At 40.4% G+C, this 22,194-nt stretch overlaps 1 long non-coding RNA gene across 2 annotated transcripts in view; it reads right to left on the reverse strand.

Moving 5' to 3' along the window:
* Nucleotides 1-6,307: 6,307 nt before the first annotated feature.
* The window catches only part of LOC143665316 (uncharacterized), a 78,393-nt gene continuing 62,506 nt past the window's right edge, over nucleotides 6,308-22,194 (reverse strand). For both annotated transcript variants that reach the window (XR_013166872.1, XR_013166871.1), the window contains 2 exons: nucleotides 17,009-17,126; nucleotides 6,308-6,466 (listed from right to left, as the gene is read on the reverse strand). This is a non-coding gene — a long non-coding RNA (uncharacterized LOC143665316). The remainder of the gene's footprint in view (nucleotides 6,467-17,008; nucleotides 17,127-22,194) is intronic.

Here is a 22,194-nt window from a genome sequence, read left to right on the forward strand (position 1 = left end):
GGCTTGTGAGCATGTGAGGAAATGCTACTCAGTTCACATATTAAGGGAAGCTGCCTAAATGAACTCATGCCAAAAAAGATATGCCATAATACTCTGGCCAACTTAATACCAATAAACAAAAATATGCAATTAACAATAATAGATAGCCCTCTGTTCTGAAAATGGTCCTTTTGTCATCCATCCCCCCTTCCCATGTGCCTTGAAAAAAAATGAGGTCTTTCAGTGGGTACATCATTAGTAACATTCATGTCAGAAACCTGGGGTTCATACATCCTCTCCCCAGTGGTGCATGCTGCTTTCTGGAATCTGGCCATGGAATGCACAAACTGTGCTGTTACCAGACAGCCGGTTAGTGACAGCCAACTGTAACACTGGCTCACAGCTTTCCCCTGAAGGGGAAAAAAAAAGCAACTACCTTGGTAAAATGTGAACACGATTTTTCCCTGAATAAAGCATTCATATAAATAGTTCAAAAGTAGAAGGTTTCGACAAAGTTCAGAGTCACTTCTCCAAAACTACTGTTGTTATTCTTAACTTGGAAAGTTCCAGAAATTTAAACAATCCCAACATAAGGCAAAAAATTTGGGGCGTGAGTCATTTCATGGAAAGAGGGCTCTTAGCTTTTACATGATCCTGTAAGGAATATATGACCTTGAAAGAACTTTTTAGTTCTTAAGATTAAGGACATTTCTTCAAATCAACAAGCTTTCAATCTCCAATAGCTAGAATAGCAAAGGGAAAGTTCAAGGCCAGGCTACTACGTATGCACTTTGTACTTTTTTATGGTTAGATCACGTTTTGGCAACTCAAAGAGAGTTCCCCATGAACCCTAGGGCCAGTCACTGGGCTAAGCACTGGTTGCCACCAGTCTATTTCCATTAACGCAAGGAAGAAACTCTTGTTTGAGCGTGCAATCTGCAGTCAGAGGGCCTGAGTTCAAATTGCAACTTCGTCACTTCCTGGTTCTGTGACCTTGGGCAGGTATTTTAACTCTCCTTGTTCTAGCTTCCCAACTGTAAATTGGGGATAATTATAGTACTTCTTCATTTGTTTATGAGAAGTAAATAAATAGTCTATGTAAAGTTCTGGAACAGTAATTGGATCCAGCGAGCTCTCAATTCTACTACCAATACCATTAGCAAGCATTTGTTCGCTGGTTCTCTATGGACCACACATCTCTGTGGACAGCTTGGGAAAGCATATATCTTGTCTTATTCACCTCACCACCTACAGGTGAGTGCCACCAGGATTTCTGCCTTAAACAGACTTAATAGAAAGGCCAAATGAAGTTCCAGGAGTTTGGGCTCAAATGCAGCATAATATTGCTTATTTAGTGCCTGCTATTATCAAAATTCTACTAGCCCACTCTTGGCAAACTTCTATTAGCATTCCTCGTAGCCATACCCTAAGCTCAAAATGTTCTTAAAAGTTCTCCACAGGGCCTAAGAAGTGCTGGTCTAAATTCAACTCTTGTTCTTCTTCATCTATTGACTCAATGTTCACACTATGGGGAAAATCTCTGGCCTGATCTGCACTTGAGTTTCCCAGAGGAATGAAATTGTGAAAATAAATTAATAAACATCAAAAAATATAATGATTAGTTCCCTTAAGAAGAGTACACTAGAAGCAACCAATCTATTTCCTCATTTGCCTCACCCCGTTAGGTTGAGAAAATTTTCTCAATGACCTCTTGCCTCTATGTCACCTCTAAAGCATCTTCTTAGGTTTGGAGCATTCTTTTTCCCTGCTTTTGAAAAAATATAAATGCTTTCTTCAAAGAGGTTTTGCTAATCTAATAGAATTATGTTTTCCATCCTAACAAGCTCAGCAACCATGTAAAACCCATTTCAGTCATATCTATATTAGGATGTAGAATTTGATGAAATTATAAGTATACTTTAAAAAACAAACCACTATTTTAACAATGCCTTATAACTCATATATACCATGTTTACATGTGCATATTTTTGATTAATAAATCTTCCTTCATGTGTTTCTAAATCAGTCTTTTAAAAATGAAATCCATTCTTGGGAGAGGATTTTCACTCCAGTGAGTTCACAGCCCAAAGCTGATGAGTATCCAAAAGGGATAAATAAAAAATTCTGTATTTATTAATGGGTATTTGATCAATCATTTGAAGAAGAATAGGAGGAATTACATCTGTAAGTATTGGTTTGCTGTCTTCAGGGAGGCAGGAATGGGTTTATCTTGTTTGTTATATGCCCTGAAGCTAACGTGATGTCCAGCATACATGGAGCAATCAATATTCATCATGTAAAAATTTAAAAGTAAATTTTAAAAAAGTAATTTATTTGATTATTCATATCAAATAAATGATATTTTATTATATCAAATAAATTAATTCCAATTATTGACTTGATCACAGAAATTTGAATCTGCTAATTTTGAGTTTAGATGCTGAGTTGTATTAGTTTTAAGAGTTTAAGGATCGCAAGTTATAAAAAGCTCTTGCAAAGAACTTAAGCATAAAGGTATTTTAATTATGAGGAAATGGTGGCATTTATGGAACCCTAAGGCAAGAATTCACCTTCAGGAACAGCCTGAACAGGAATTGGTGAATAAGAGGAAACCCAAGTTGTCTCTTCTACTCTTTGTGCATCTGCTTTATTCTTTGTCCCTACAAGTTGACTTCATTGAGTGTAGTGCATGAGGGCATTAACTGTGACCCTTAAATCACAGCAATGGCCATAGTCTTTTATCAACATCCACTTGTGTGGGCTGTCTTACTTGCATATTCATAAAATCTATTGCCAGAAGGATAGGGGAACAAGGTCAACTCTTTGCAGTAAAAGTATGTAGGAGCATCATGTTAAAGTCAGCTGTTCTGCACATTGTCCATAACAGTAAGGGCCTGCAAAGCAACATGTCTAGGGGCCTGATCTCTAGAAGGAGTTCCCCTTTTACCAAGAATGAGACATAGTAGCTTTCATAATTCAAAAATACTTGTTTACTCTGTAGATATATATGCTGCCCTTTCACCCTTTCTGAATGCTTGAAGGCTGTGCCTCTTGCCTTGGATAATGGGACCTAGAGTGATGCCTAAGCAGTTGCTGGGTAGAGAAAGCACATCATACCCATGTGGCAATTAATGGACAATTGCTGTGCTGGCATAAAGGCCTTTTATTCTTACCGCAAAGGATATGTGTGATTGGTATGGTATGCGTAATAAAAAGGAAGATTAGTCTAGATAGTTTGCATAATTTGATACTGGGTAATTCTTTTGTTCTGTTAAGTAATTCTATAATAAAAATGCATAATTTGAAAGGGCTACCTTTGATTAGTCTCCAGTTATTCAGTCAAAGTCAGGGGAGTAAACATAATGTAAATCATTCTAGGTCTTAGATTCCTCAAATTTTTGATAGGTAACACCTCTTGTTTATGATTATGAAGCACCTCTTGTGGAAACGGTATCTCCTCCCTTATACATGGAAAATTGTATCCACCCCAAACCATTTGATTATTATAGGGCTACCAATCACAGCATACATCACCACTTACCTGCCCCTAAGCACAAGAGGGAGCACATGACTTGATTGAGCAAATCACAACACTAAGATCTTCCTGGCCCAATGATTGGTCCACAAGGCAACAACGTGAACTAGGCTAAGCCAATTAGATTCCTTCTTCAGCATATTTTGAATTAGGAACAGACAGGTAGCTCATTGTGAGTCCCCTTGGATTAGAGCTATAAGAATATTTCTATAGAGATTTCAGCTGCCTTGTACTCCATTAAGAATGAGGCGAAGACTCAGAGTCTAGAATTTAATAGTATCAAGTTCTCATTTCCAGTTACTAATTTCCTCTTAACTGCTTGGTTCCTGCAGCTTTTCCTCCAGTTCTATGAGTTATTTCAAGTTCTTTCTAATAATACTTCTCCTTTTTTATTATTAAATTAGCTCGTGTTGAGTTTCATTTGCTATAAGTCTTGAGTGATGTCTTAATTTGCCAGGGCTGCTATAACAAAAGTAACATGAAAGGGTTAGTTTAAATGACAGGAATGTATCGGCTTACGGTTTTGAAGACCAGAAGTCCAAATCAAGGTATCAGTAGTATATGACTTCTCCGAAGTCTGCAGTATTCTGGTGGTAGCTTGCTGGCAATCAATCTCTGCCTTTGTCATACAGGAATCTATCCCTTTTTGTCTCCTCCTGTGACTTGTACTTCAGTGTCCAAATTTTCTTTGTTTTAAGAACTCTAATCATCCTGGATTGAAGCCCACCTTTTTGGTCTCATCTCATGATGATCTTCAAAGATCCTATTCACAAATAAGTTTATATCCACAGGACTGGGCATTAGGATTTGGACATTTTTTGGGGGGAGGGGACAGTATTAAATCTATCATAAGTGATTAGATTAAACACATAATTTCCAAATCACAGCATTTTGAGAGAAGATACTATTAATAATTATACTGGGACAACAGATGTAAGCTGGGAATATTCCAGACAAACTGGGACATACGTCACCTTATGAATAATGCACAAACTAGGATTCTTTGCCTCTTCATTCAATGGAGGAATATGATTTTAGCTGACAGTGTCAAGTTTCTATGTTCACAGGTCCAGTTCTCTGAGAAATAATATTTTGTCTCTTTCAATTCCAATTCCAATAAGTTGGAAGAGATCAATCAATTTTGACCAAGGGGGTGGGGTTATACTATAGGAAAATGGATTGTGGGAGCCTTGCAGCTCTAATTCTGTATTTGTTTTGGAGTTGGGTAGGGAGAAGAAGGGTTACATTTCCTGAAAATGAAACCATTGAGAAGCCAATTATTGGGAGTTTACCTTACTTAGATAAGTATAATGGTTTGGAGGTAGGCTAGAAACCAAAGGAGTACCATCAAAATGACTGCCATCTAATGAATTAGCCTGCCATAGTTTCATAGATGCTTGCAGAAGACACGAGATCCTGAGTCAAACACAAAGAACTTTATTACTTACAGCAAAAGTAACTACTGCCTACCACTGTGAAGTTGTAGTCCATGACACTGATTTCAGCTCTATCACCAACTTGTTTTATTGTCTGCAACTAATCATGTGGCTTTTCAAATATTTAATATCCTCACCTTAAAAATGTGAGATAATTTTAAATAACTTCTGAGGAAATTAGTCTGGAAAGTACTGCATATATCTTTACAAATTCTGGAAGCACCTCTCAGAGTAATCCAAATGAGTACTAGAAATGTTACTTGCACTTGAGTGCTGTTCTTCCCTGTGTTGCTTTCAGCAGCTAGATGATCTACAACCATGACCTCTCCTTCAAGGCAATTGAAACAAACCAGAAGATTTCTCTCACCAAATCCTATAGTTTCCTTTTCCTGTGATGTTTAAGCATCCACTCTGTATGAATCCAGTTCTTACACTATTGTCTAAAGACCCACATATCCAAAGTTTATTTTTGTCTTAGACTCACCTATCCCAAAAACAGATTTCAAAACTAAACACCAATTCTTAAAAAAATACTGTTTTCTTGAACTCATAAGAGAACAGCAGAATCAATCTACCACATACTTTAAAAATGTGACTATGTGATGTAATAAATTACAGTGTAGTTTGAGAGTATGACAAAGGCATAGTTATCTAGAATTAAACTTGGAAATATAAAACAGTACCATTTTGGTAGATTTTGTTCAAATAACACTGGATTCAAAATTTGACCTTTTGTAGAGCTCCACTACTGTGTTGCTTCAGGGGTAAAGCAATTAAGTGTTACATTGTGAATGTGAGTTTGAAAGTGGAATCCTCTTAGGTGAATTCCATTGAACCACACCAGATCCTTTATTTTGCTAAAAATCCCCCTCTCAGACTTTCTGACTGATTACACATATTTGTGCTTTATGCTTCATCAGTTTCTTGATGTGCAGATATAAATAAAATGTTTTGCTCAGTAAGACTATTTAATTGTAATTATTACTTTATTTTTAAATGATCCATGCCTTTTTCTATGCTATGAAAATAAATTAGAATTGTGTTCCCAAGAATTTTACTCTATCTTTGCAACACCATAAGGTAATATTACCCGATAGTTTATCTCTGCTCCCATGGATTTTTCATTCCAGCTTCTCTCACTTTCCTCTGGATTGCTAATTACATATGAAATCTGATACTTAGTGAGCCAATATAGATACACATAGCCCCAATTCTTTCAGCATTATTGTATTTACTGTGAATTAGTTAATTATAGATTGCTAAGAAATTATACCAATGACATTTTCAGGTTCTTTCTTTCATACTCACGAGAACATTTTCCTGATCTTTTGAAAGGAATTATTAGTAAGACCGAGTGTGTTTACATGTGTGTTTATCATCAGCTTTAAAAAATATCCTTAGGAATTTCCAAGCACTATAATTATACAGGCTTTTTTCTTCCATGGCAAAGTTTTAATTGAGCAAGAAATTCCTTGGAATACTGTGGCAATAATGGAGGTCCCTTTTCATTACAGTCCTAAAAAAGAGTAATATCATTAAAAATTGTTGGTTCCTCTCTTCCCCTACCGCATCTATTTCTCTATAAGGGATGTTCATAACTGTGGTTTTTACTTTGGGAGCTGTTTGTACTTAGTTCCAAATCTAAGAACAGTTTAGAACCATGCATATATCAGGAATTCAGCTAGAGAAGTTATAGGTACTAATCAGCGCATTGCTAGAGAAGAAAATTTTACACTTTTTACTGAGAATGGTAGTCTCAGCATTCAGTGAGAGTAGAAATGAGTGTAATGGATTCTAATTCCCTAGCACTCATGGGGCTTTACCACTGAGAAATCACAGAAATTTGTTATGGAATAGTACTAGGATAACATAGTATTGTGTGCTAAATCATTTTTTCTTTATTCTGTAACTATTTGACTCAGTTGATTATGCCCAGTACTACTGGGTCGTTAAAATAGCTTCATATTTGAATTAGTTTTGCTCTTCAAAAAGCTCATTTGGCATCCCTAAAACTCTGTCAGTTTTCTCAAAATTCAATGTTGTTGGTTTCTTCTTAAAAAGTTCTCTGCTATTACAAATATAACTCAAAGCACAGTCCTAAAATCATAGGTCAATTGTGTCTCACTCAAAGGATGTGCAGTGCATTCTTTGGTCATGTAGTAAAATCCTCACTTTGTACTAAAGCAGAGACATAAAGAGGTAAGTGACTTGCTGAGATCATAAGGAAAACCTATGATGAAAAGAAGAAATGAATACCCAACCCTGACAGTAAAGAACAAGGAGACTCCAATTATCTTAAAAATAAGCCCTTCCAAGTTATCACCAACATGACCCAGAAAGAAACTGCCTGGCCATTTAAAGGAGGATGTGATGGGATGAGGAAAAAAGCTTAATGTAACCATTTGGCTTCATTTAAAGTTTCCATTCACCTTTACAAAAAGATTGAAAAGAATGGTTTTTTGAGCCTCATTTTCAAGATAAATCAAAAGCTGAAAGATCTAGTGCATGAAGCCTCCCTGAGAATAATGGAATTAGAGACCCCAACTCCTATATAAAATAGAAGTGGTGGTCTGAGAGGCTGTTTTACTTGTAGAACTCAATGGCATAGCAAGAAACTCAAGAAAAAAGTAGAAAACATAGAGCAAAGAGCATAGATGAGGGCTTCCAAAGAAATGTAATAAGTTCCCTTCCATTCTCTCCCAGCCAACTGAAGTCCTAAGAAGACTTCTTATGAAGTCTGGAAGACTAAAAGCTCAGTCATAAGAGGCGGGTTCTTTATGTATCTACCAGTCAAAAAGAGAGGCATTTCCAAAAAAAAGCATAAGGACCAGGTCACCAGAAGCAAAAGTTCTGCAATGGGAATAGCTGTATGGCTTCCCATGATATGGCAAAAACCCAAAATCCACTGCCAATAGCCTGCAGAAGCTTCCACAATGACTCTAAACAGTGAGACCAAGAAAACACTCAGTAGTGTAATAGATTCTACTGACCCCAAATGATCAGCTGGTTTTGCTTCCATAGTATGTAAGCAACAGGAGACATTACAAGTTCAGGCAGCTAGATAGTGTGATAAGTAGTAAATGTTTACATCTAGTGAATGTTGGGCTTCTGCTCCTTGAAGGAAAAGCAAAAAGAACATGAATAACTATTTTGGCTAGGCAGATAGAGCAAACACAAGTCTACTGTACCAAAGATCTAAACTTTTCACCATGTTAAGAGTAATCTGAAAGAAGTACCTCTGATTTTACTATCCCCATGCCACGACCCAGTCCCACTAAGGATATCTTTGAAAGATGTAAGGTCCCCGAGGTGGTGCTCAGAAGTCTAAGACTAAATCAAATCAGTCACAACGTTATCCTTAGAAAGGACATTTCAACCACAGATTGGTAAAGAAACTAAAAACTCTTAGGACAAAACAGAGGCATGATGTTGCTACCAAGTCCCTGCTACATGGAGTGATATTAACAAATTGATTCCACTTCTACTGACCTCTGCAGTTGAGTAATACAAGGCAATGAGTACCTAAATGCACTTGATCATTGCATTCTGAGCAGTAAACAGTGTTCTCTCTAACTATAGCGGCACTGCCCAATAAGGCAACTTCTAATCACACATGGCTATTGAGCACTTGAAATGTAGCTAGTGATGTGCTATGAGTGTAAAATATACATTAGATTTAGAAGACAGCAGAAAAGAATGAAAAGTAACTCAGTAATATTTTTTCATATTGACTTCATGTTAAAATGCTAATATTTTTTATATATTGGGTTAAATAAAATATTTTATTAAAATTATTTCACCAATTTCTTTTTACTTTTTAAATGTAGCTACCAGAAAATTTAAAACTGTATATGTGGTTCACAATTGTATTTCTGAGTAAGTGGGAAAATAGGCCTGGAGAATCTATGATGCAAGCTTGGTTCTAAAGCTGATGGCTGGAAGGGAAGCTTCAGTTTAACAGGCAGCTTCCCGATAGTGGCCAGTTCAGCAGCCCCTTGGCAGCCCAGGCCTGCTGTTATGATTTGGCAGTCACTCCTGGAAGCTCAGCCTATTTGTCTCTTGGGCTGTAAAATGTTCATAAAAATGGTACCTGTCTTATAGGATTGTTGTGAAGAATATAATGCTAATATGCATAAAGAGGCTTAGCTCAATGATTGGCACCTAGAAAGTACTAAAAAATGTTGGATATTATTAGGATTTTAAATGTTAGCTCTTAGGATTTGAATTCAGGGTTGATCATGGAGGGGAGTTTGCATAGGAAGTGAGATTTTGGTCAGAGGTAAAATTGATTAAATTTCCCTCTATGAAGACCCAAGAAAAGTCCATTAACCTGGAGCCATGTGTTAAAGAGAAGATAAAGAAGCATCTTGATCCACAAATTCTGGAGATATGGCAACTACAGCAGGTAAGAGTAGGAGGACTTGGGATAGAAGAACTTGCCACACTACCATATTCCTTGACGTTAATTACCTGGGACTGTTTGGGAAATGTGTACAGATGGAGGGGCCATAAATAGAATCTCAGTAAAAATAATAACAGAAAATAAAAGAATCAAAAAATGTTTTCTGCTTAGTTCTAATATAAATGGGGAAAGTTAAATAAAAGTTGAACTAAGTTATTTTCTAAGACACCACTGCTGACTTCATTCCAGAAGGATACTATTAATTCATTACTTAAATGGCTATTGAACTTCCTATTTATAGGCACTGAGCTGGACAGTGGGGATAAAATTAAAGGACACAGATCAGTGATAAGTTGCAATACTGAGGGTTGATAGGAGCCAAAACAAGAAAGGATTAGAGTTGGGAGGAAAATAAGCAATCTTGGGCAACCATTCTTAGGGTGAGTAGGTGTCAATGGAAAAAAAGTCCCTATAAATTCTTATTCTCTTGCTATGCATGCTGCTTCAACCTTCTGCCAAATTCCTTTTTGCTCAGGAGGGGATCCACAATGAATCTAGACACAATACTAGAAGTTGCCTGGCAAGAGCCAGGGCAGCAACTTTGCTTTAAATAACCTAAAACTTACAGAAGATTTATGAGTACTGTACAAAGGAACTTAACCCCAAATCATTTGAGAATAAGTCGCTGATGCTATGTGGCCTCACACTCAAATAATTTAATGTGTATTTATTACAAACAAAAACATTCTCCTATACAACCACAACACAGCCATCAAAATCAATAAGTTAACACGGACGCGTTACCACCCACTAATACTCAAGTCGCACCCATAACGTCCTCTATATAGTCGATCTGCATCAGAATCAGCTATCACATTTAGTTGTGTCAAATTTAGTTGTCATGTCTCTTTAGTAGCCTTCAGTTGGGATCAATTATTTGACTTTCATGACCTAGGCACTTTTGTAGATTGCAGGACAGTTATTTTGTAGCTTTATCCTCAATTCTGGCTTCTCTGATATTCTCTCACGATTAGATTAAAAAATATCAGAGGTGAAGCTGTAGTCTTTTCATTTCATCCTACGAGATAGCACACAATCTCTATTTCTACAGCACTAGGAATGTTCACTGTGACCAGGAATCAAACCCGAGTCACCCGCATGGCAGGCGAGAATTCTACCACTGAACCATTCTTGCACTCCCTGCATTATACTTTTTTAAGACTTAAAAAAAAATTTTTTGTATGCTGTATGGTGGGGGTGGTGGGGTGGGGTCACATTTCATTTTTCTTCTATGTGAGTATCCCCTTATTGCAGCACCATTTGCTGAATTTTTGTTTGTTTTCGTTTGTTTGTGTGGGAAGTGCCTAGACCAGGAATCGAACCTGGGTCTCCCGCATGGCAGGTGAGAATTCTACCACTAAACTACTCTTGCACCCCCTGCATTACTTTTAAACATGCCAATATATACTGGAAGAAATGGCTGCTACTACAGAGTGGGACTAGGGTATAGGAAAGATGAGCCAGAAGATTATTCATTATCTTTATCAGCCTTTGAATACTACTGATTGTGAAGACTATCTCCATGTATTAATTTCATAAAATAAATTAATTTTAAAAGGAAATGTATGATGTATACCATTACATGCATACAAAAGTGCTTATATTCCTTTCATAGGTTTTCTCCTCAGAACAGAAAAACATACCTGTGGAGAGCCGCCACCCGGGTCAGGCCTAGTGGACGCGCTGCAGCCTGCTCTAGAGTTCCCCCCGCCCATCGAGTGAGCCAAGATGGCGCCCACATCCTGTTTCCGCGTATGACGCACGCGCCCACCAACCCTGTCTTCCAATCACCTCTGTATACGTGGCACTAACCTATTGGGTTTGGGCACAGTATATAAGAGGTTACCCGGACAGGGTGGGTGGAGACGACCCACAGGGAGCCGTACCTGACGGCCGCATAGAGGTTGTTCCCCCGCGGGGTATCTTGTCCCGCGTGGAACCTGTAACAGAGAATGCAAGCTTAACTCCAGTAAAGGTCTGTGCTCACAACCGTTGCGTGCCTCGAACCCGTGTTTGTCACTCGAGTTGGTTTGCCTGCGCCTGTCTCTTTCTCCCCTCCTGTTCCCTTCGCCGGCCGGGGATCAGAAGCCGAACGAGACGGCTGCGGACAAGTGGTGGCCCGTACGGGGACTCTTCTTCTGCTGCCTTTCCCCGAGCTGGTGAGGACGTGTTCCTCGGGTTCACGGCGGAACCTCCGCGCCTGATCAACGTGAGAGGGTAAGTGCTTCCTGCTACGTGAGAGTTAAGGGCTGTGGGCGTTCAGGTAGCCCCAGTGAATCGGGAGAGCTCCCCGATTGGTTAAGGTCCAGTGCCGACTGCAAGCATGGGGCAGTCAGGAAGTTCACCTTTATTACCCCCTTTAAAAACCCTTTTGAAGCAGCGGGGCATCTCGGTTAGGAAGAGTTCCCTCCTGCGGTTCCTTGAAGATGTTGCTACTTTTGCACCTTGGTTCGCCCACTCCGGGAGCCTCAGCCTGCCTTCTTGGCTGAAACTTGGTAATGACATAGAACGGGCGCGCCGGACGGGCCTTTGTATGGACCCGATCCTGGTCCCTATCTGGGAAACCGTCCGTGCTTGCCTTGAGGCAGAGTCTACTTCAGGCCTCAGTCCGTCTTCCGCCCTGCTGCAGGCACGGCACGCGCTCCAAGAAACTCAGTCAGTTTCGTCTGCGGACGGCTCCCGTAAAGGCAAGCCGCCAGAGTCAAGCGATAGTTCAGACAGCTCTGACTCAGAGTCAGATGGCGATGAAGGCGAGGGGGCGGAAGCGCCTCCGCTAATCGATTGGGAGGGGCTTCCTACCTCACCCACGCGGCCTTCCGCCCCGCCAGCGCCTGCTGCTGCGCCCTTAGGGACACCGCAGCTTCCGGTGGACGGTTTGGGTGGTTCCACCAAAGGCCCCCGCCGAGGGCTCCCTCTTGCGGCCATACCGAGTAGATACAATGATCCTCCTTTGCGAGACCCGGAACCCCCAACAGGCTGGTCAGGGGAGGGGCAGTTACTGCCATGCCCCCCGCCCGAGTACACAGGCCCTCAGAATTCTTCGTCATCAGGTAACAGTAGGAGGCAGTTCTGGAAGTGGAACCCTTTCACAACATTTAGACCTTTTGGCATGCTGGGTGGTTACCAACCACTTGAGCCACAACCAGCCTCAGAAATGTACCCGGTTATTATCAACCCCCAAGGTAACAATCAGCACGAGCCATATGATTACAAACTTTTAAAGGAATTGAGGCAGGCCGTCCATCAGTATGGCCCCAATGCCCCTTATACCCTGAATATGGTTGAAAACCTCTCCGCCCTGAATCATACACCCGCAGATATTTTTCAGCTGGCCCGTGCTTGCTTACCACAAGGCCGATTTATAGATTGGAAGACAGGGTTGGTGGGCGCGTGCGTCATACGCGGAAACAGGATGTGGGCGCCATCTTGGCTCACTCGATGGGCGGGGGGAACTCTAGAGCAGGCTGCAGCGCGTCCACTAGGCCTGACCCGGGTGGCGGCTCTCCACATCTTGCCGAGCCTTTGAATATTGTCTCTGACTCTGTTTATGTTGTAAACTCTGTACAAATTTTAGAGACGGTGGGCATCATTAGACATTCTTCTCCAGTAAAATCATTCTTTGCCAAATTACAGGAAGCTATACGTGCCAGACAACACCCTTTCTACATAACTCATATTAGAGCCCACACAGGTCTGCCTGGCCCCATGGCCCAGGGAAACCATATCGCAGATGTGACCACTCGACAGCTGCACATCTTCCCTACGTTAGTGCCATATCAGCAAGCTCGAGAGTTCCATGCCAAATTTCACATCAATGCAAGTACCCTAGCAAAGCGGTTCAGCATACCGCGTGCGACTGCTCGAGATATTGTCCGAGCCTGCAATAATTGTGCAGAGCTGAGAGCAGTCCCCTCAGTTGGAGTTAACCCTAAGGGCCTCATCCCAGGAGACATTTGGCAAATGGATGTCACTCATCATTCAGAGTATGGTAAAATTAAATACCTGCATGTGTCAGTGGATACTTGTTCTCAAGTTTTATTTGCCTCTGCTGAATCAGGAGAAAGAGTCCACCAAGTAATTGCACACTGCCTTGCCGCTTGGGCAGCTTGGGGTAAGCCGAAAATATTAAAAACAGACAACGGACCCACTTACACCAGCAAAGCCTTCCAAAGATTTTGTGAAAATATGGAAGTGCAATTAAAACATGGTATCCCCTACAACCCTCAAGGGCAAGGAATCATTGAAAGAGCACACAGGTCTCTTAAAGACTTGCTCAAAAAACAGAAAGGGGGAATAGGCCACGGCTTGTCCCCGAAGGCTCAACTGTCTGTAGCCTTATTTACATATAATTTTTTAAATGAAAATTCACTAGGAATGACACCTGCTCTTCAGCACACTACTCCGAGTCCTCCACATAGAGGTCTAGTCCGTTGGAAGGATGTCCTGTCAGGACAATGGCAAGGCCCTGACCCAGTGCTCAGCTGGGCCAGAGGCTCTGTTTGTGTTTTTCCCCAGGAACCAGGACGTCAACCTGTGTGGATTCCGGAGAGACTGGTGAGAACCGTGACACCGCCCGGGGGCGCCGAGAAACTGCTGCCCGACAAGTCAGCAAGCTTTCGACCTGAACCATCAGGCCCGGTCTCCAGCCCTACTGATGATGGCGACGACCGAAAAGATGACAACAACAGTGCAAGTGACCCTCCGACCGAGTAGAAGAGAAACTAGCTTTAACCCCACTTTTCCCACTACGAGTTACTGTGGGACCAAGTCACCTCATGGTTCTCTTGGCCCAGGTTGACCACTTGGATTCTTTTAGCAGTGGGACTCTTAGTAACTCTGCTCATTGTTAAATGTTTGTTAGAACGCTTGTTCCAGGCGCAGCAACAGCTACGCGTCACCACTATGTTGGCTATGTCACTTGCCCCTGATGCCCCTGGCGACACCCGCACCGTAGCCCTGTCCTTCCCCTCACCGTATGACCCGTCCCGGCCACTCAGGGCGGGGCGCTCGAAAACAGGATCTGCTGCAAAGCCCATGGCCGTGTCCCGGGTGTAAAAGGCGGCACCAGAAGTCATAATTTTTGTCTAAAGGATGATCTCTACGGCGGAGTCACGGTCCTGGCCAGACTAGGCTCCGGCCATTGCACAGAGACACCTAATGACGCTCTCGGCTCTGGTTGCCGCTCTCCTGCCCCCCTACATAACCCAGTTGCGAGGCGAAGCACTGCAGGGAGAGTCACGTTGTTTCCAGTTCACGGGCTCTCCGGTCTCTATATGAGGAGGCATTCTGGTTGGTGCCTAGCAAGCCTAGTCCAGACTCCCCAAAGCACCAAAACATGTAGTGGGCCGTTCCGGCCCACGGGAGCTCACTCATCAATGGAGACACCGGGTCAAAATAAGTAAAAAAGGGGGAGATGTGGAGAGCCGCCACCCGGGTCAGGCCTAGTGGATGCGCTGCAGCCTGCTCTAGAGTTTCCCCCGCCCATCGAGTGAGCCAAGATGGCGCCCACATCCTGTTTCCGCGTATGACGCACGCGCCCACCAACCCTGTCTTCCAATCACCTCTGTATACGTGGCACTAACCTATTGGGTTTGGGCACAGTATATAAGAGGTTACCCGGACAGGGTGGGTGGAGACGACCCACAGGGAGCCGTACCTGACGGCCGCATAGAGGTTGTTCCCCCGCGGGGTATCTTGTCCCGCGTGGAACCTGTAACAGAGAATGCAAGCTTAACTCCAGTAAAGGTCTGTGCTCACAACCGTTGCGTGCCTCGAACCCGTGTTTGTCACTCGAGTTGGTTTGCCTGTGCCTGTCTCTTTCTCCCCTCCTGTTCCCTTCGCCGGCCGGGGATCAGAAGCCGAACGAGACAGCTGCGGACACATACCAATATTTAATTCAGTTATATAATGATGTTGTGACATAAAACTCTATATTTACACATATTTTGTAGATTTTTCTAAAATCCTCTCTTGATAAAAAGTGAAGGAAGATACCACCTTAAGATCAATACCTCCTAGTATCCTGCTCAAAGTGTTATATTTTTTTAAGTGGCAGCAAGTGCTTTTATGGTAGACTAACAATGAATCAATCTATAGACTCATCATAATGAATTATAGAGGAAAGAGGAGACGCTAAAAAAAGAAACCATTTTATTTTTACATTGAGTGTATTTTGAAAAATGGAACCAAGGGTGAATTAACGATTTAATTAAACCACTTAATGTTTTATTAAAGTCAATATGGCCTAGAGTTCCTGTGCATGAGTCAGCTTATCAATAAAACCTCATGTTTGTTTTTGCCAAGGAATTCATATTTTTTATTAGATATGCCTGTATTACAGGGCCTGCTAATTGTTTTCAGGAAATCATATATTTCATATATTCCAAAACCTTTCTATTAGGGGAGTACAAAGTTCTACTGAAAAAAATATATCAGGTCAGGTTCTAAAAGCATGATTTATTCAGCCCAGTGACTCCTCTCCGTGAAAAGCTCTATTTCTGCTCTATTCAGCAAGATATCTGCTCTGCTTTTATAGCAAAGCAGGGATTCAAGGTCACCAGGGCAAAACCCACTTGAGGTTGACTTATTCAGCAGGAAGCCTGAAGCACCAAAGATGGTTTTCTCACTAGAACCTATCAATTCCTGCTCTTTCTTTGGACTCTATCCTTCTTCATCCTTAAATTTCCCAATTTTGTATCCAACATAGATTTATTTATTAGTCACTGAAAGTAAATGACCAGGTAAGAGGAGAGTGTGTTAAGGAAGTGCCTCCAAGATAATTCACAAATGTGAGCCTGTCTATTTTCATATGAAGCACTGATACTGTATGTGAACATTCCTGGCAGAGAGAGGAAAGGCATGGAGAAGCAAAAACAAAAAATAAAATGGGAGCCAACATGCATGCATTCCCTGTACCTCAACTTCCCCCTTATATGGGCTCACTAGCATAGCTTCATCTGTAAATCATAGGACAGTATGCGACAATAACCAACAATTAGTTACAGAACAATGTCTTCATGATCATGGCAGTCCTATTAGTATTTTTACTTTGGCCTATGTGTGGTTAGAAGGAAACTTTCCAGACAGAAAGTTACCTTTTAATGAGAAAGGAGCATCTGTGACTGCGATGTGGTCATCTGTGTCCACAGTCCAAAGCCTTTATCAATGGGTCATGTCCCTACACTCTCACAGGGAGAGTGGGTGAGAGTCTCCTCTGGCTCCTCAATTATAGGAAACATAGACACAGAGAAGAATGCTTTACTCAAATTTATGACACATTAGCTTCAGCTTGACCCAATGTCACAGACTCACTTTCACCACACTCTGTCCTAATGGAGTCCCATGACATTTATTTGGTTCAAATTAAAAATGTTTAAGTTGACAGATTCCAAATTATTCATTTTACAAAGTACAGACCAAATGGCTTGACTAACTTTATGGTTAATTGACTTGCTTCATATATAATATTTTTGACTGATCCGCATAATTCTCTTTGCTTACATTCCTACTTCCTCCTTTTCATCATTTATCCCTCTATTTCTTCTCTCCACTGAGTCTTCTTCTACTCTGTTTGCCCCTTATTTGTCTTTCTCTCACCTTTAATTCTATGCTCCAAGTGCTTTCATTTGCTCATTCTTGCCAGGATTACTAGAATATGGGTTGAATTCTTTTGCTCAATGTTTTTTTCGTGTGTGTACTTGCTTCTAAGGAATATCTAGACAAGGATTAGAAAATCAGTGATGTCTTCTCAGAGTTGTCATAACACTGTCATTTTAAAACATTGAACCTAATTGAGTAAAATATACATGCATATATATAGCTTCAGTTAATCATTTTTTCTTAGACCACTGAAAAATAATACAACCCTACAACCCACCCCAGAATTAACAATTTTTGATATTGTTAATTACCCCAATATTTTTCATGTATATATAATTTTAAATAAAACTGCACAGGCAACTTACACATGCACGCTTTGGAGGAAGGGCAGATTGAAGGAAAGAAGGAAAGAAGGGAGGGAGGGAGGAAAGAAGGAAGGAAGGAAGGAGGAAGGAAGGAAGGAAGGAAGGAAGGAAGGAAGGAAGGAAGGAAGGAAGGAAGGAAGGAAGGAAGGAAGGAAGGAAGGAAAGAAAGAAGACATAAAATTAAAATCCTCTTTGACAACCACCAGCGTCATTTCTCATTTCTCTTCTTTATTTCCTTCCTCATATACCACTCCCTGACACCAGGCAAGCAGTAGCACAATATACATTTTATGTCAAATTTTTACATACAAATATCTGTTTGTGTGTCAAGAAATAGCACACTGTACATATCCTTCTCCCACTTGCTGTTTCACTCAACATTAATTTTTTTAGCTATATCTCTCTTGATTTATTTTGATCTGTTGCATTGTTATTCTCTTTTTTTCCTCTTTTTTTTTTTTTTCCAAAAGTCCCCTCATTAAGAAAGTAGTGCTAAGGAAATGACACTACTTACTAAATGTAGAAAGACCCACAATAACGGCCCTCAGAAACATAGTCACAGCACAAGAACATGGAGGTTACTTTGGCAAAATAATAACAGAACATCTTTATAGCAAATTCCAGACTTAAACCCAAAATGAAGTTTCTCTTTAGAAAGTTTAAATGATTTCATACTTGAAAAAAAAAATCATTTCTCCAGCTAGCTAAATTAAGGCACTATGAAAGTTCAGTCCAAGAATATTCCTTGGCTTTGAACCGGCTGCCTTTACTTGAGGGTTGTGAATTGGATACATTTTCTTCCCAAAACTCCTGCCAATGTGTACTTCCTTCTAGCGAATTAAGCAAATGTCAACATGTAGGCCAGCTCCCCTAATAATATTTCCCTCACTCAGATTATCTATTTTGGTTAAAATTTTGCATATAGAGATGCGCTCACTCTTTTTGACACGTGTCCAGAAAATATGCAAATAAGGCTCAGTTCTAAAGCCTTTTGCTCTGCTTGTGATTCAATATGTAGTACAGCTTCTCTCCGCTGCTCTAAATCCTCACTGTCTCTTTAGTTTGATGCCCTCAGCAAAAGGAAGAGGCTTCTGAGCAGTTTTTCCCTTTCATCACTTGTGCTGGGCCTGCCACTAATTGATTTAGGAATTGTCTTTAGATAGTATCTATCTAGTTCTTCATTTATTCTGTTTTACTAAAACTTTCCTTCTTGATCTCACTGGTTCTTAACCTTTAGAATTTATTTTAAACTTGACTCCATTTTATTTTGAAATACTTTCAAACTTACAGAACAGTTGCAAAAATGACACAAACCTCATATATAGAACTCCGACATAGCCCAGCCACACTCCCCAGTACCCTGATCCACCAATTTTAACATTTTGCCACCTTTGCTATACCACTCTATCTATCTATCATCTATCTATCTATCTATCTATCTATCTATCTATCTATCTATCTATCTATCTATCTATCTATATCTCTCTTCCTAACTATTCATTTTCTGAACATTTGTGGGCAGGTTGCCCATGTCATTCTCTTCAAACAATTCTCTGCGAACACATAATGCTTCCATATACATTTCCTACGAACAAGGATATTCACTTATGTAATCACTTTAAGTGCAGTCATCAAGTTCAATAAGTTTAACATTAATATAAAGCTTATATTTTATATTCCAATTTTTTCTTATATCCCAATAATATCCTTTTGAGCCTTTTCTCCTCCATTCTTAGATCCCATCCAATATCATGCATTGCATTTAATTGTCATTACCTCTTCAGTTTTTCTTTCTTTTTAAAGTGTGGAAACATATATACAATATAAATCTCCCCAACCAACCCTTCCCAGACATACCATTCAGTGGGATTATCCATATTCACAAACTGCAGTACCCTCACCACCATTCATTATTAAAATTTCCCCATCACCCCAAACAGAAACCATACACTCATTTTGCATTAACTCCCCAGTGCCCCTGCCCCCTACCTCTAGTAATGTGTATTCTACTTTCTGTCTCAATGAGTTTGCAGATTACCTCATAGTTTCTTTGTGGTTACTATGGAGCATAAATTTAGCATCCTAGATCCATAACAATCTAATTTGTATTGATACCAACTTAACTTCAACAGTATACATAAACCACTTCCCTATGCCCCTCTGTCCCCACCAACTTTGTATAGTTCTATTATGAGTTCAAAACCATTGGCTTATCATTACATTTAATGCATTTAGATCTTTTGGGGAGTTAAAAGTGGAGCTACAAATAAAAAATACAATAGCACTGGTATTTATATTTCCTCTTGCCATTATCTTTACCAGAGATATTTATTTCTGTATGTGTCCTCAATCATTTATCTATTGTCCTTTCCTTTCAACCTGCAGAGCTCCTTTTAGCATTTCTTGTAGGGCTGAGCTAGTGGTGATGAAGTCTCTCAGCTTTTGTTTATTACAGAATGTCTTAAATCCTTCTCTTATTTTTGAAAGACAGTTTTGTCAGATATAGAATTCTTGGTTGGCAGGTTTTTGCTTTCAGCATTTTAAATACGTCTTTTCACATGTCTGCCAACTTGGTTTCAGATGAGAAATTGCCATTTGCTCTTATTGAGGCTCCCTCGTATGTGTCATGTTGCTTCTTTCTTGCTGCTTTCAGAATTCTCTCTTTATTATGGCATTTGACAGTTTCCTTATAACGTGATATGGCATAGGTCTATTTGGGTTTATCTTGTTTGGAGTTCATTGAGCATCTTAAATATGAAAATTCATGTCTTTTAATAAATTTAGGAAGTATTTAGCCATTACTTATTTGCATATTCTCTCTGCTCCTTTCTGTCTTTCTTCTCCTTCTGGAACTCCCTCAAAGCAAATATTGGTACACTTGATGTGGAACCCCTTGGGAATTTTTAATTTCTGCTATTCTGGACTCCAGCTCTGTTTGGTTCCATTTCATAATTTCCATCTCTTTATTGACATTTTCTTTGCGTTCATCTATCATTTTCCTGATTACTTTTAGTTCTTTGCCAATATTTTCCTTTAGACCTTTGAGCATATTTAGGCCCATTTTTAAAAAGTCTTTGTCTGTAATGTCCCAGGTCTGATCCTCCTGATTGATGGTTTCCAATGTCTTAATCCTCTTCTTTGACTGGGTCATCGTTTCCTGTTTCTTTATATGTTTTGCAATCTTTCGCTAAAACCTAGGCATTTTTGATGTTTTAATTTGTTATCACTGGAATTTAAACACTGAGGCATCTGTTCCACATGGCTTTATCCAGCTAATGTTATGATAGAGATTTCTTGAATGCCAGGAGCTAAATAATAAGAAGAAAGAGAAGGAGGAGGAGGAGGAGGAGAAGGAGAAAAGAAAAGAAAACATTGTCTTTGCAGTGTAGAGGTCTCCCTGGTCCTTTCTATACATGCTTCTTTTCTTGGGTATGCACATTTGGCCCTAAGAATTCCCCTGGTTTACACAGGAATGGATATCCCCTCTTCTCTAAGAACATTTCCTTACAGTCCTACAGCCAGCAATCCCTTGTTCTAGGCAGCCACTTGACTGCTCTCCCACAGTGTTTTTATAGGAGAGCTCTGTAACCTGCCTTCTACATGCAGGGCAAGTTGTGGGACAACAAGACCCTCATAGGCCACTACCAGACAAATAGAGCCTGACATACAAGTTTTAAGTATGTGCATGCTGGTTCTGCTGGTCCCTCCACATCAGGATCAGGAATCTGCCCTGGGAGCATAAGCCAGCTCTATGCTGAGCTGGTGAGGGGAGGGGAGGGGGGCAAATCAATGCATCAGAAGATATTACCACTTTTAAGTAGCTTTTTTTTCTTGATTCAGTAATCACTCTGTTACTGCAGCCTTTTAAATGTTTATTGGAGCTCTGAGAAAGTTGTGTCTGCCAGTTCTTGCTGGCTGTTCAAAGATTCTGTGGGTAGATGGAGCCTTTGAGCTTCTCATTGTGCCATCTTGATTGAGGTGGGATTTTGATTCCACTTTACTCTCCAGTGACATTGTTTGCTGCATTTCAGGTGCCAGTGTGGCAGAGGGACAGTTCAAGAAAGATGGAATTTTCACAGACCAGAAGTCCAAATCAGAGTTCACTAGAAGGCTTGCTTCCTCCCAGGGTTGGTAGTGTGCTATCTGGCTGGCCAACCTCGGATGCCTTGGCTTTCCCTGACACATGGAGATACACCGTTAACCTTTAGAATTCTAGTGAAAGCTCCCAGAAAAGGCACACATGTGCACAGCTGTGACTACATTGTGCATATATATCAGAAGGATAGTGGATCTCTTGATGTGCACCTAAAAACCCAGGTTCAGGGCCCTACATCATACCTAGACTTTGACAATCAATACTCTCTGTGACTAATGATGCTAATTCTGTGACCTCTCATTTGAAATGGATACCACTGCACATTCTCTCTTTCCTTCCGTTTTTCCAAACTCTTGCTTTCTCAGTCACAGAAGAAGCTATTTCTCCTCATAAATGCAGGCAAGGTTGCTGGGTAATGTCATTTTAGGAACCCTAAATGTCTGACCTGAACACCTTAATTGGAAACAGTACTGCCTTCAGCTACAGAAAGGATTTAAAAATGGCATTTGTTGATGAGAAAAAGAAGCAAGCTGAATGAAAACAGAGCAAATATTGGAAATATACAAAAATTGAAAAATACATTATTTCTGCATAATTACATATTTTGGTTGGTCCGTTTCCCCAAAATTATCTCTTACCCTTTTCCTATCTATTATTCACTTCAAAATACTTGCCTCTATCTCTTCCACAGAATGAACTTCAGTGACCCACAGGTTAAGGCC

The sequence above is a fragment of the Tamandua tetradactyla genome, chromosome 21 (genome assembly GCF_023851605.1).
Source record: "Tamandua tetradactyla isolate mTamTet1 chromosome 21, mTamTet1.pri, whole genome shotgun sequence".
Classification (NCBI taxonomy): Eukaryota; Metazoa; Chordata; class Mammalia; order Pilosa; family Myrmecophagidae; genus Tamandua; species Tamandua tetradactyla.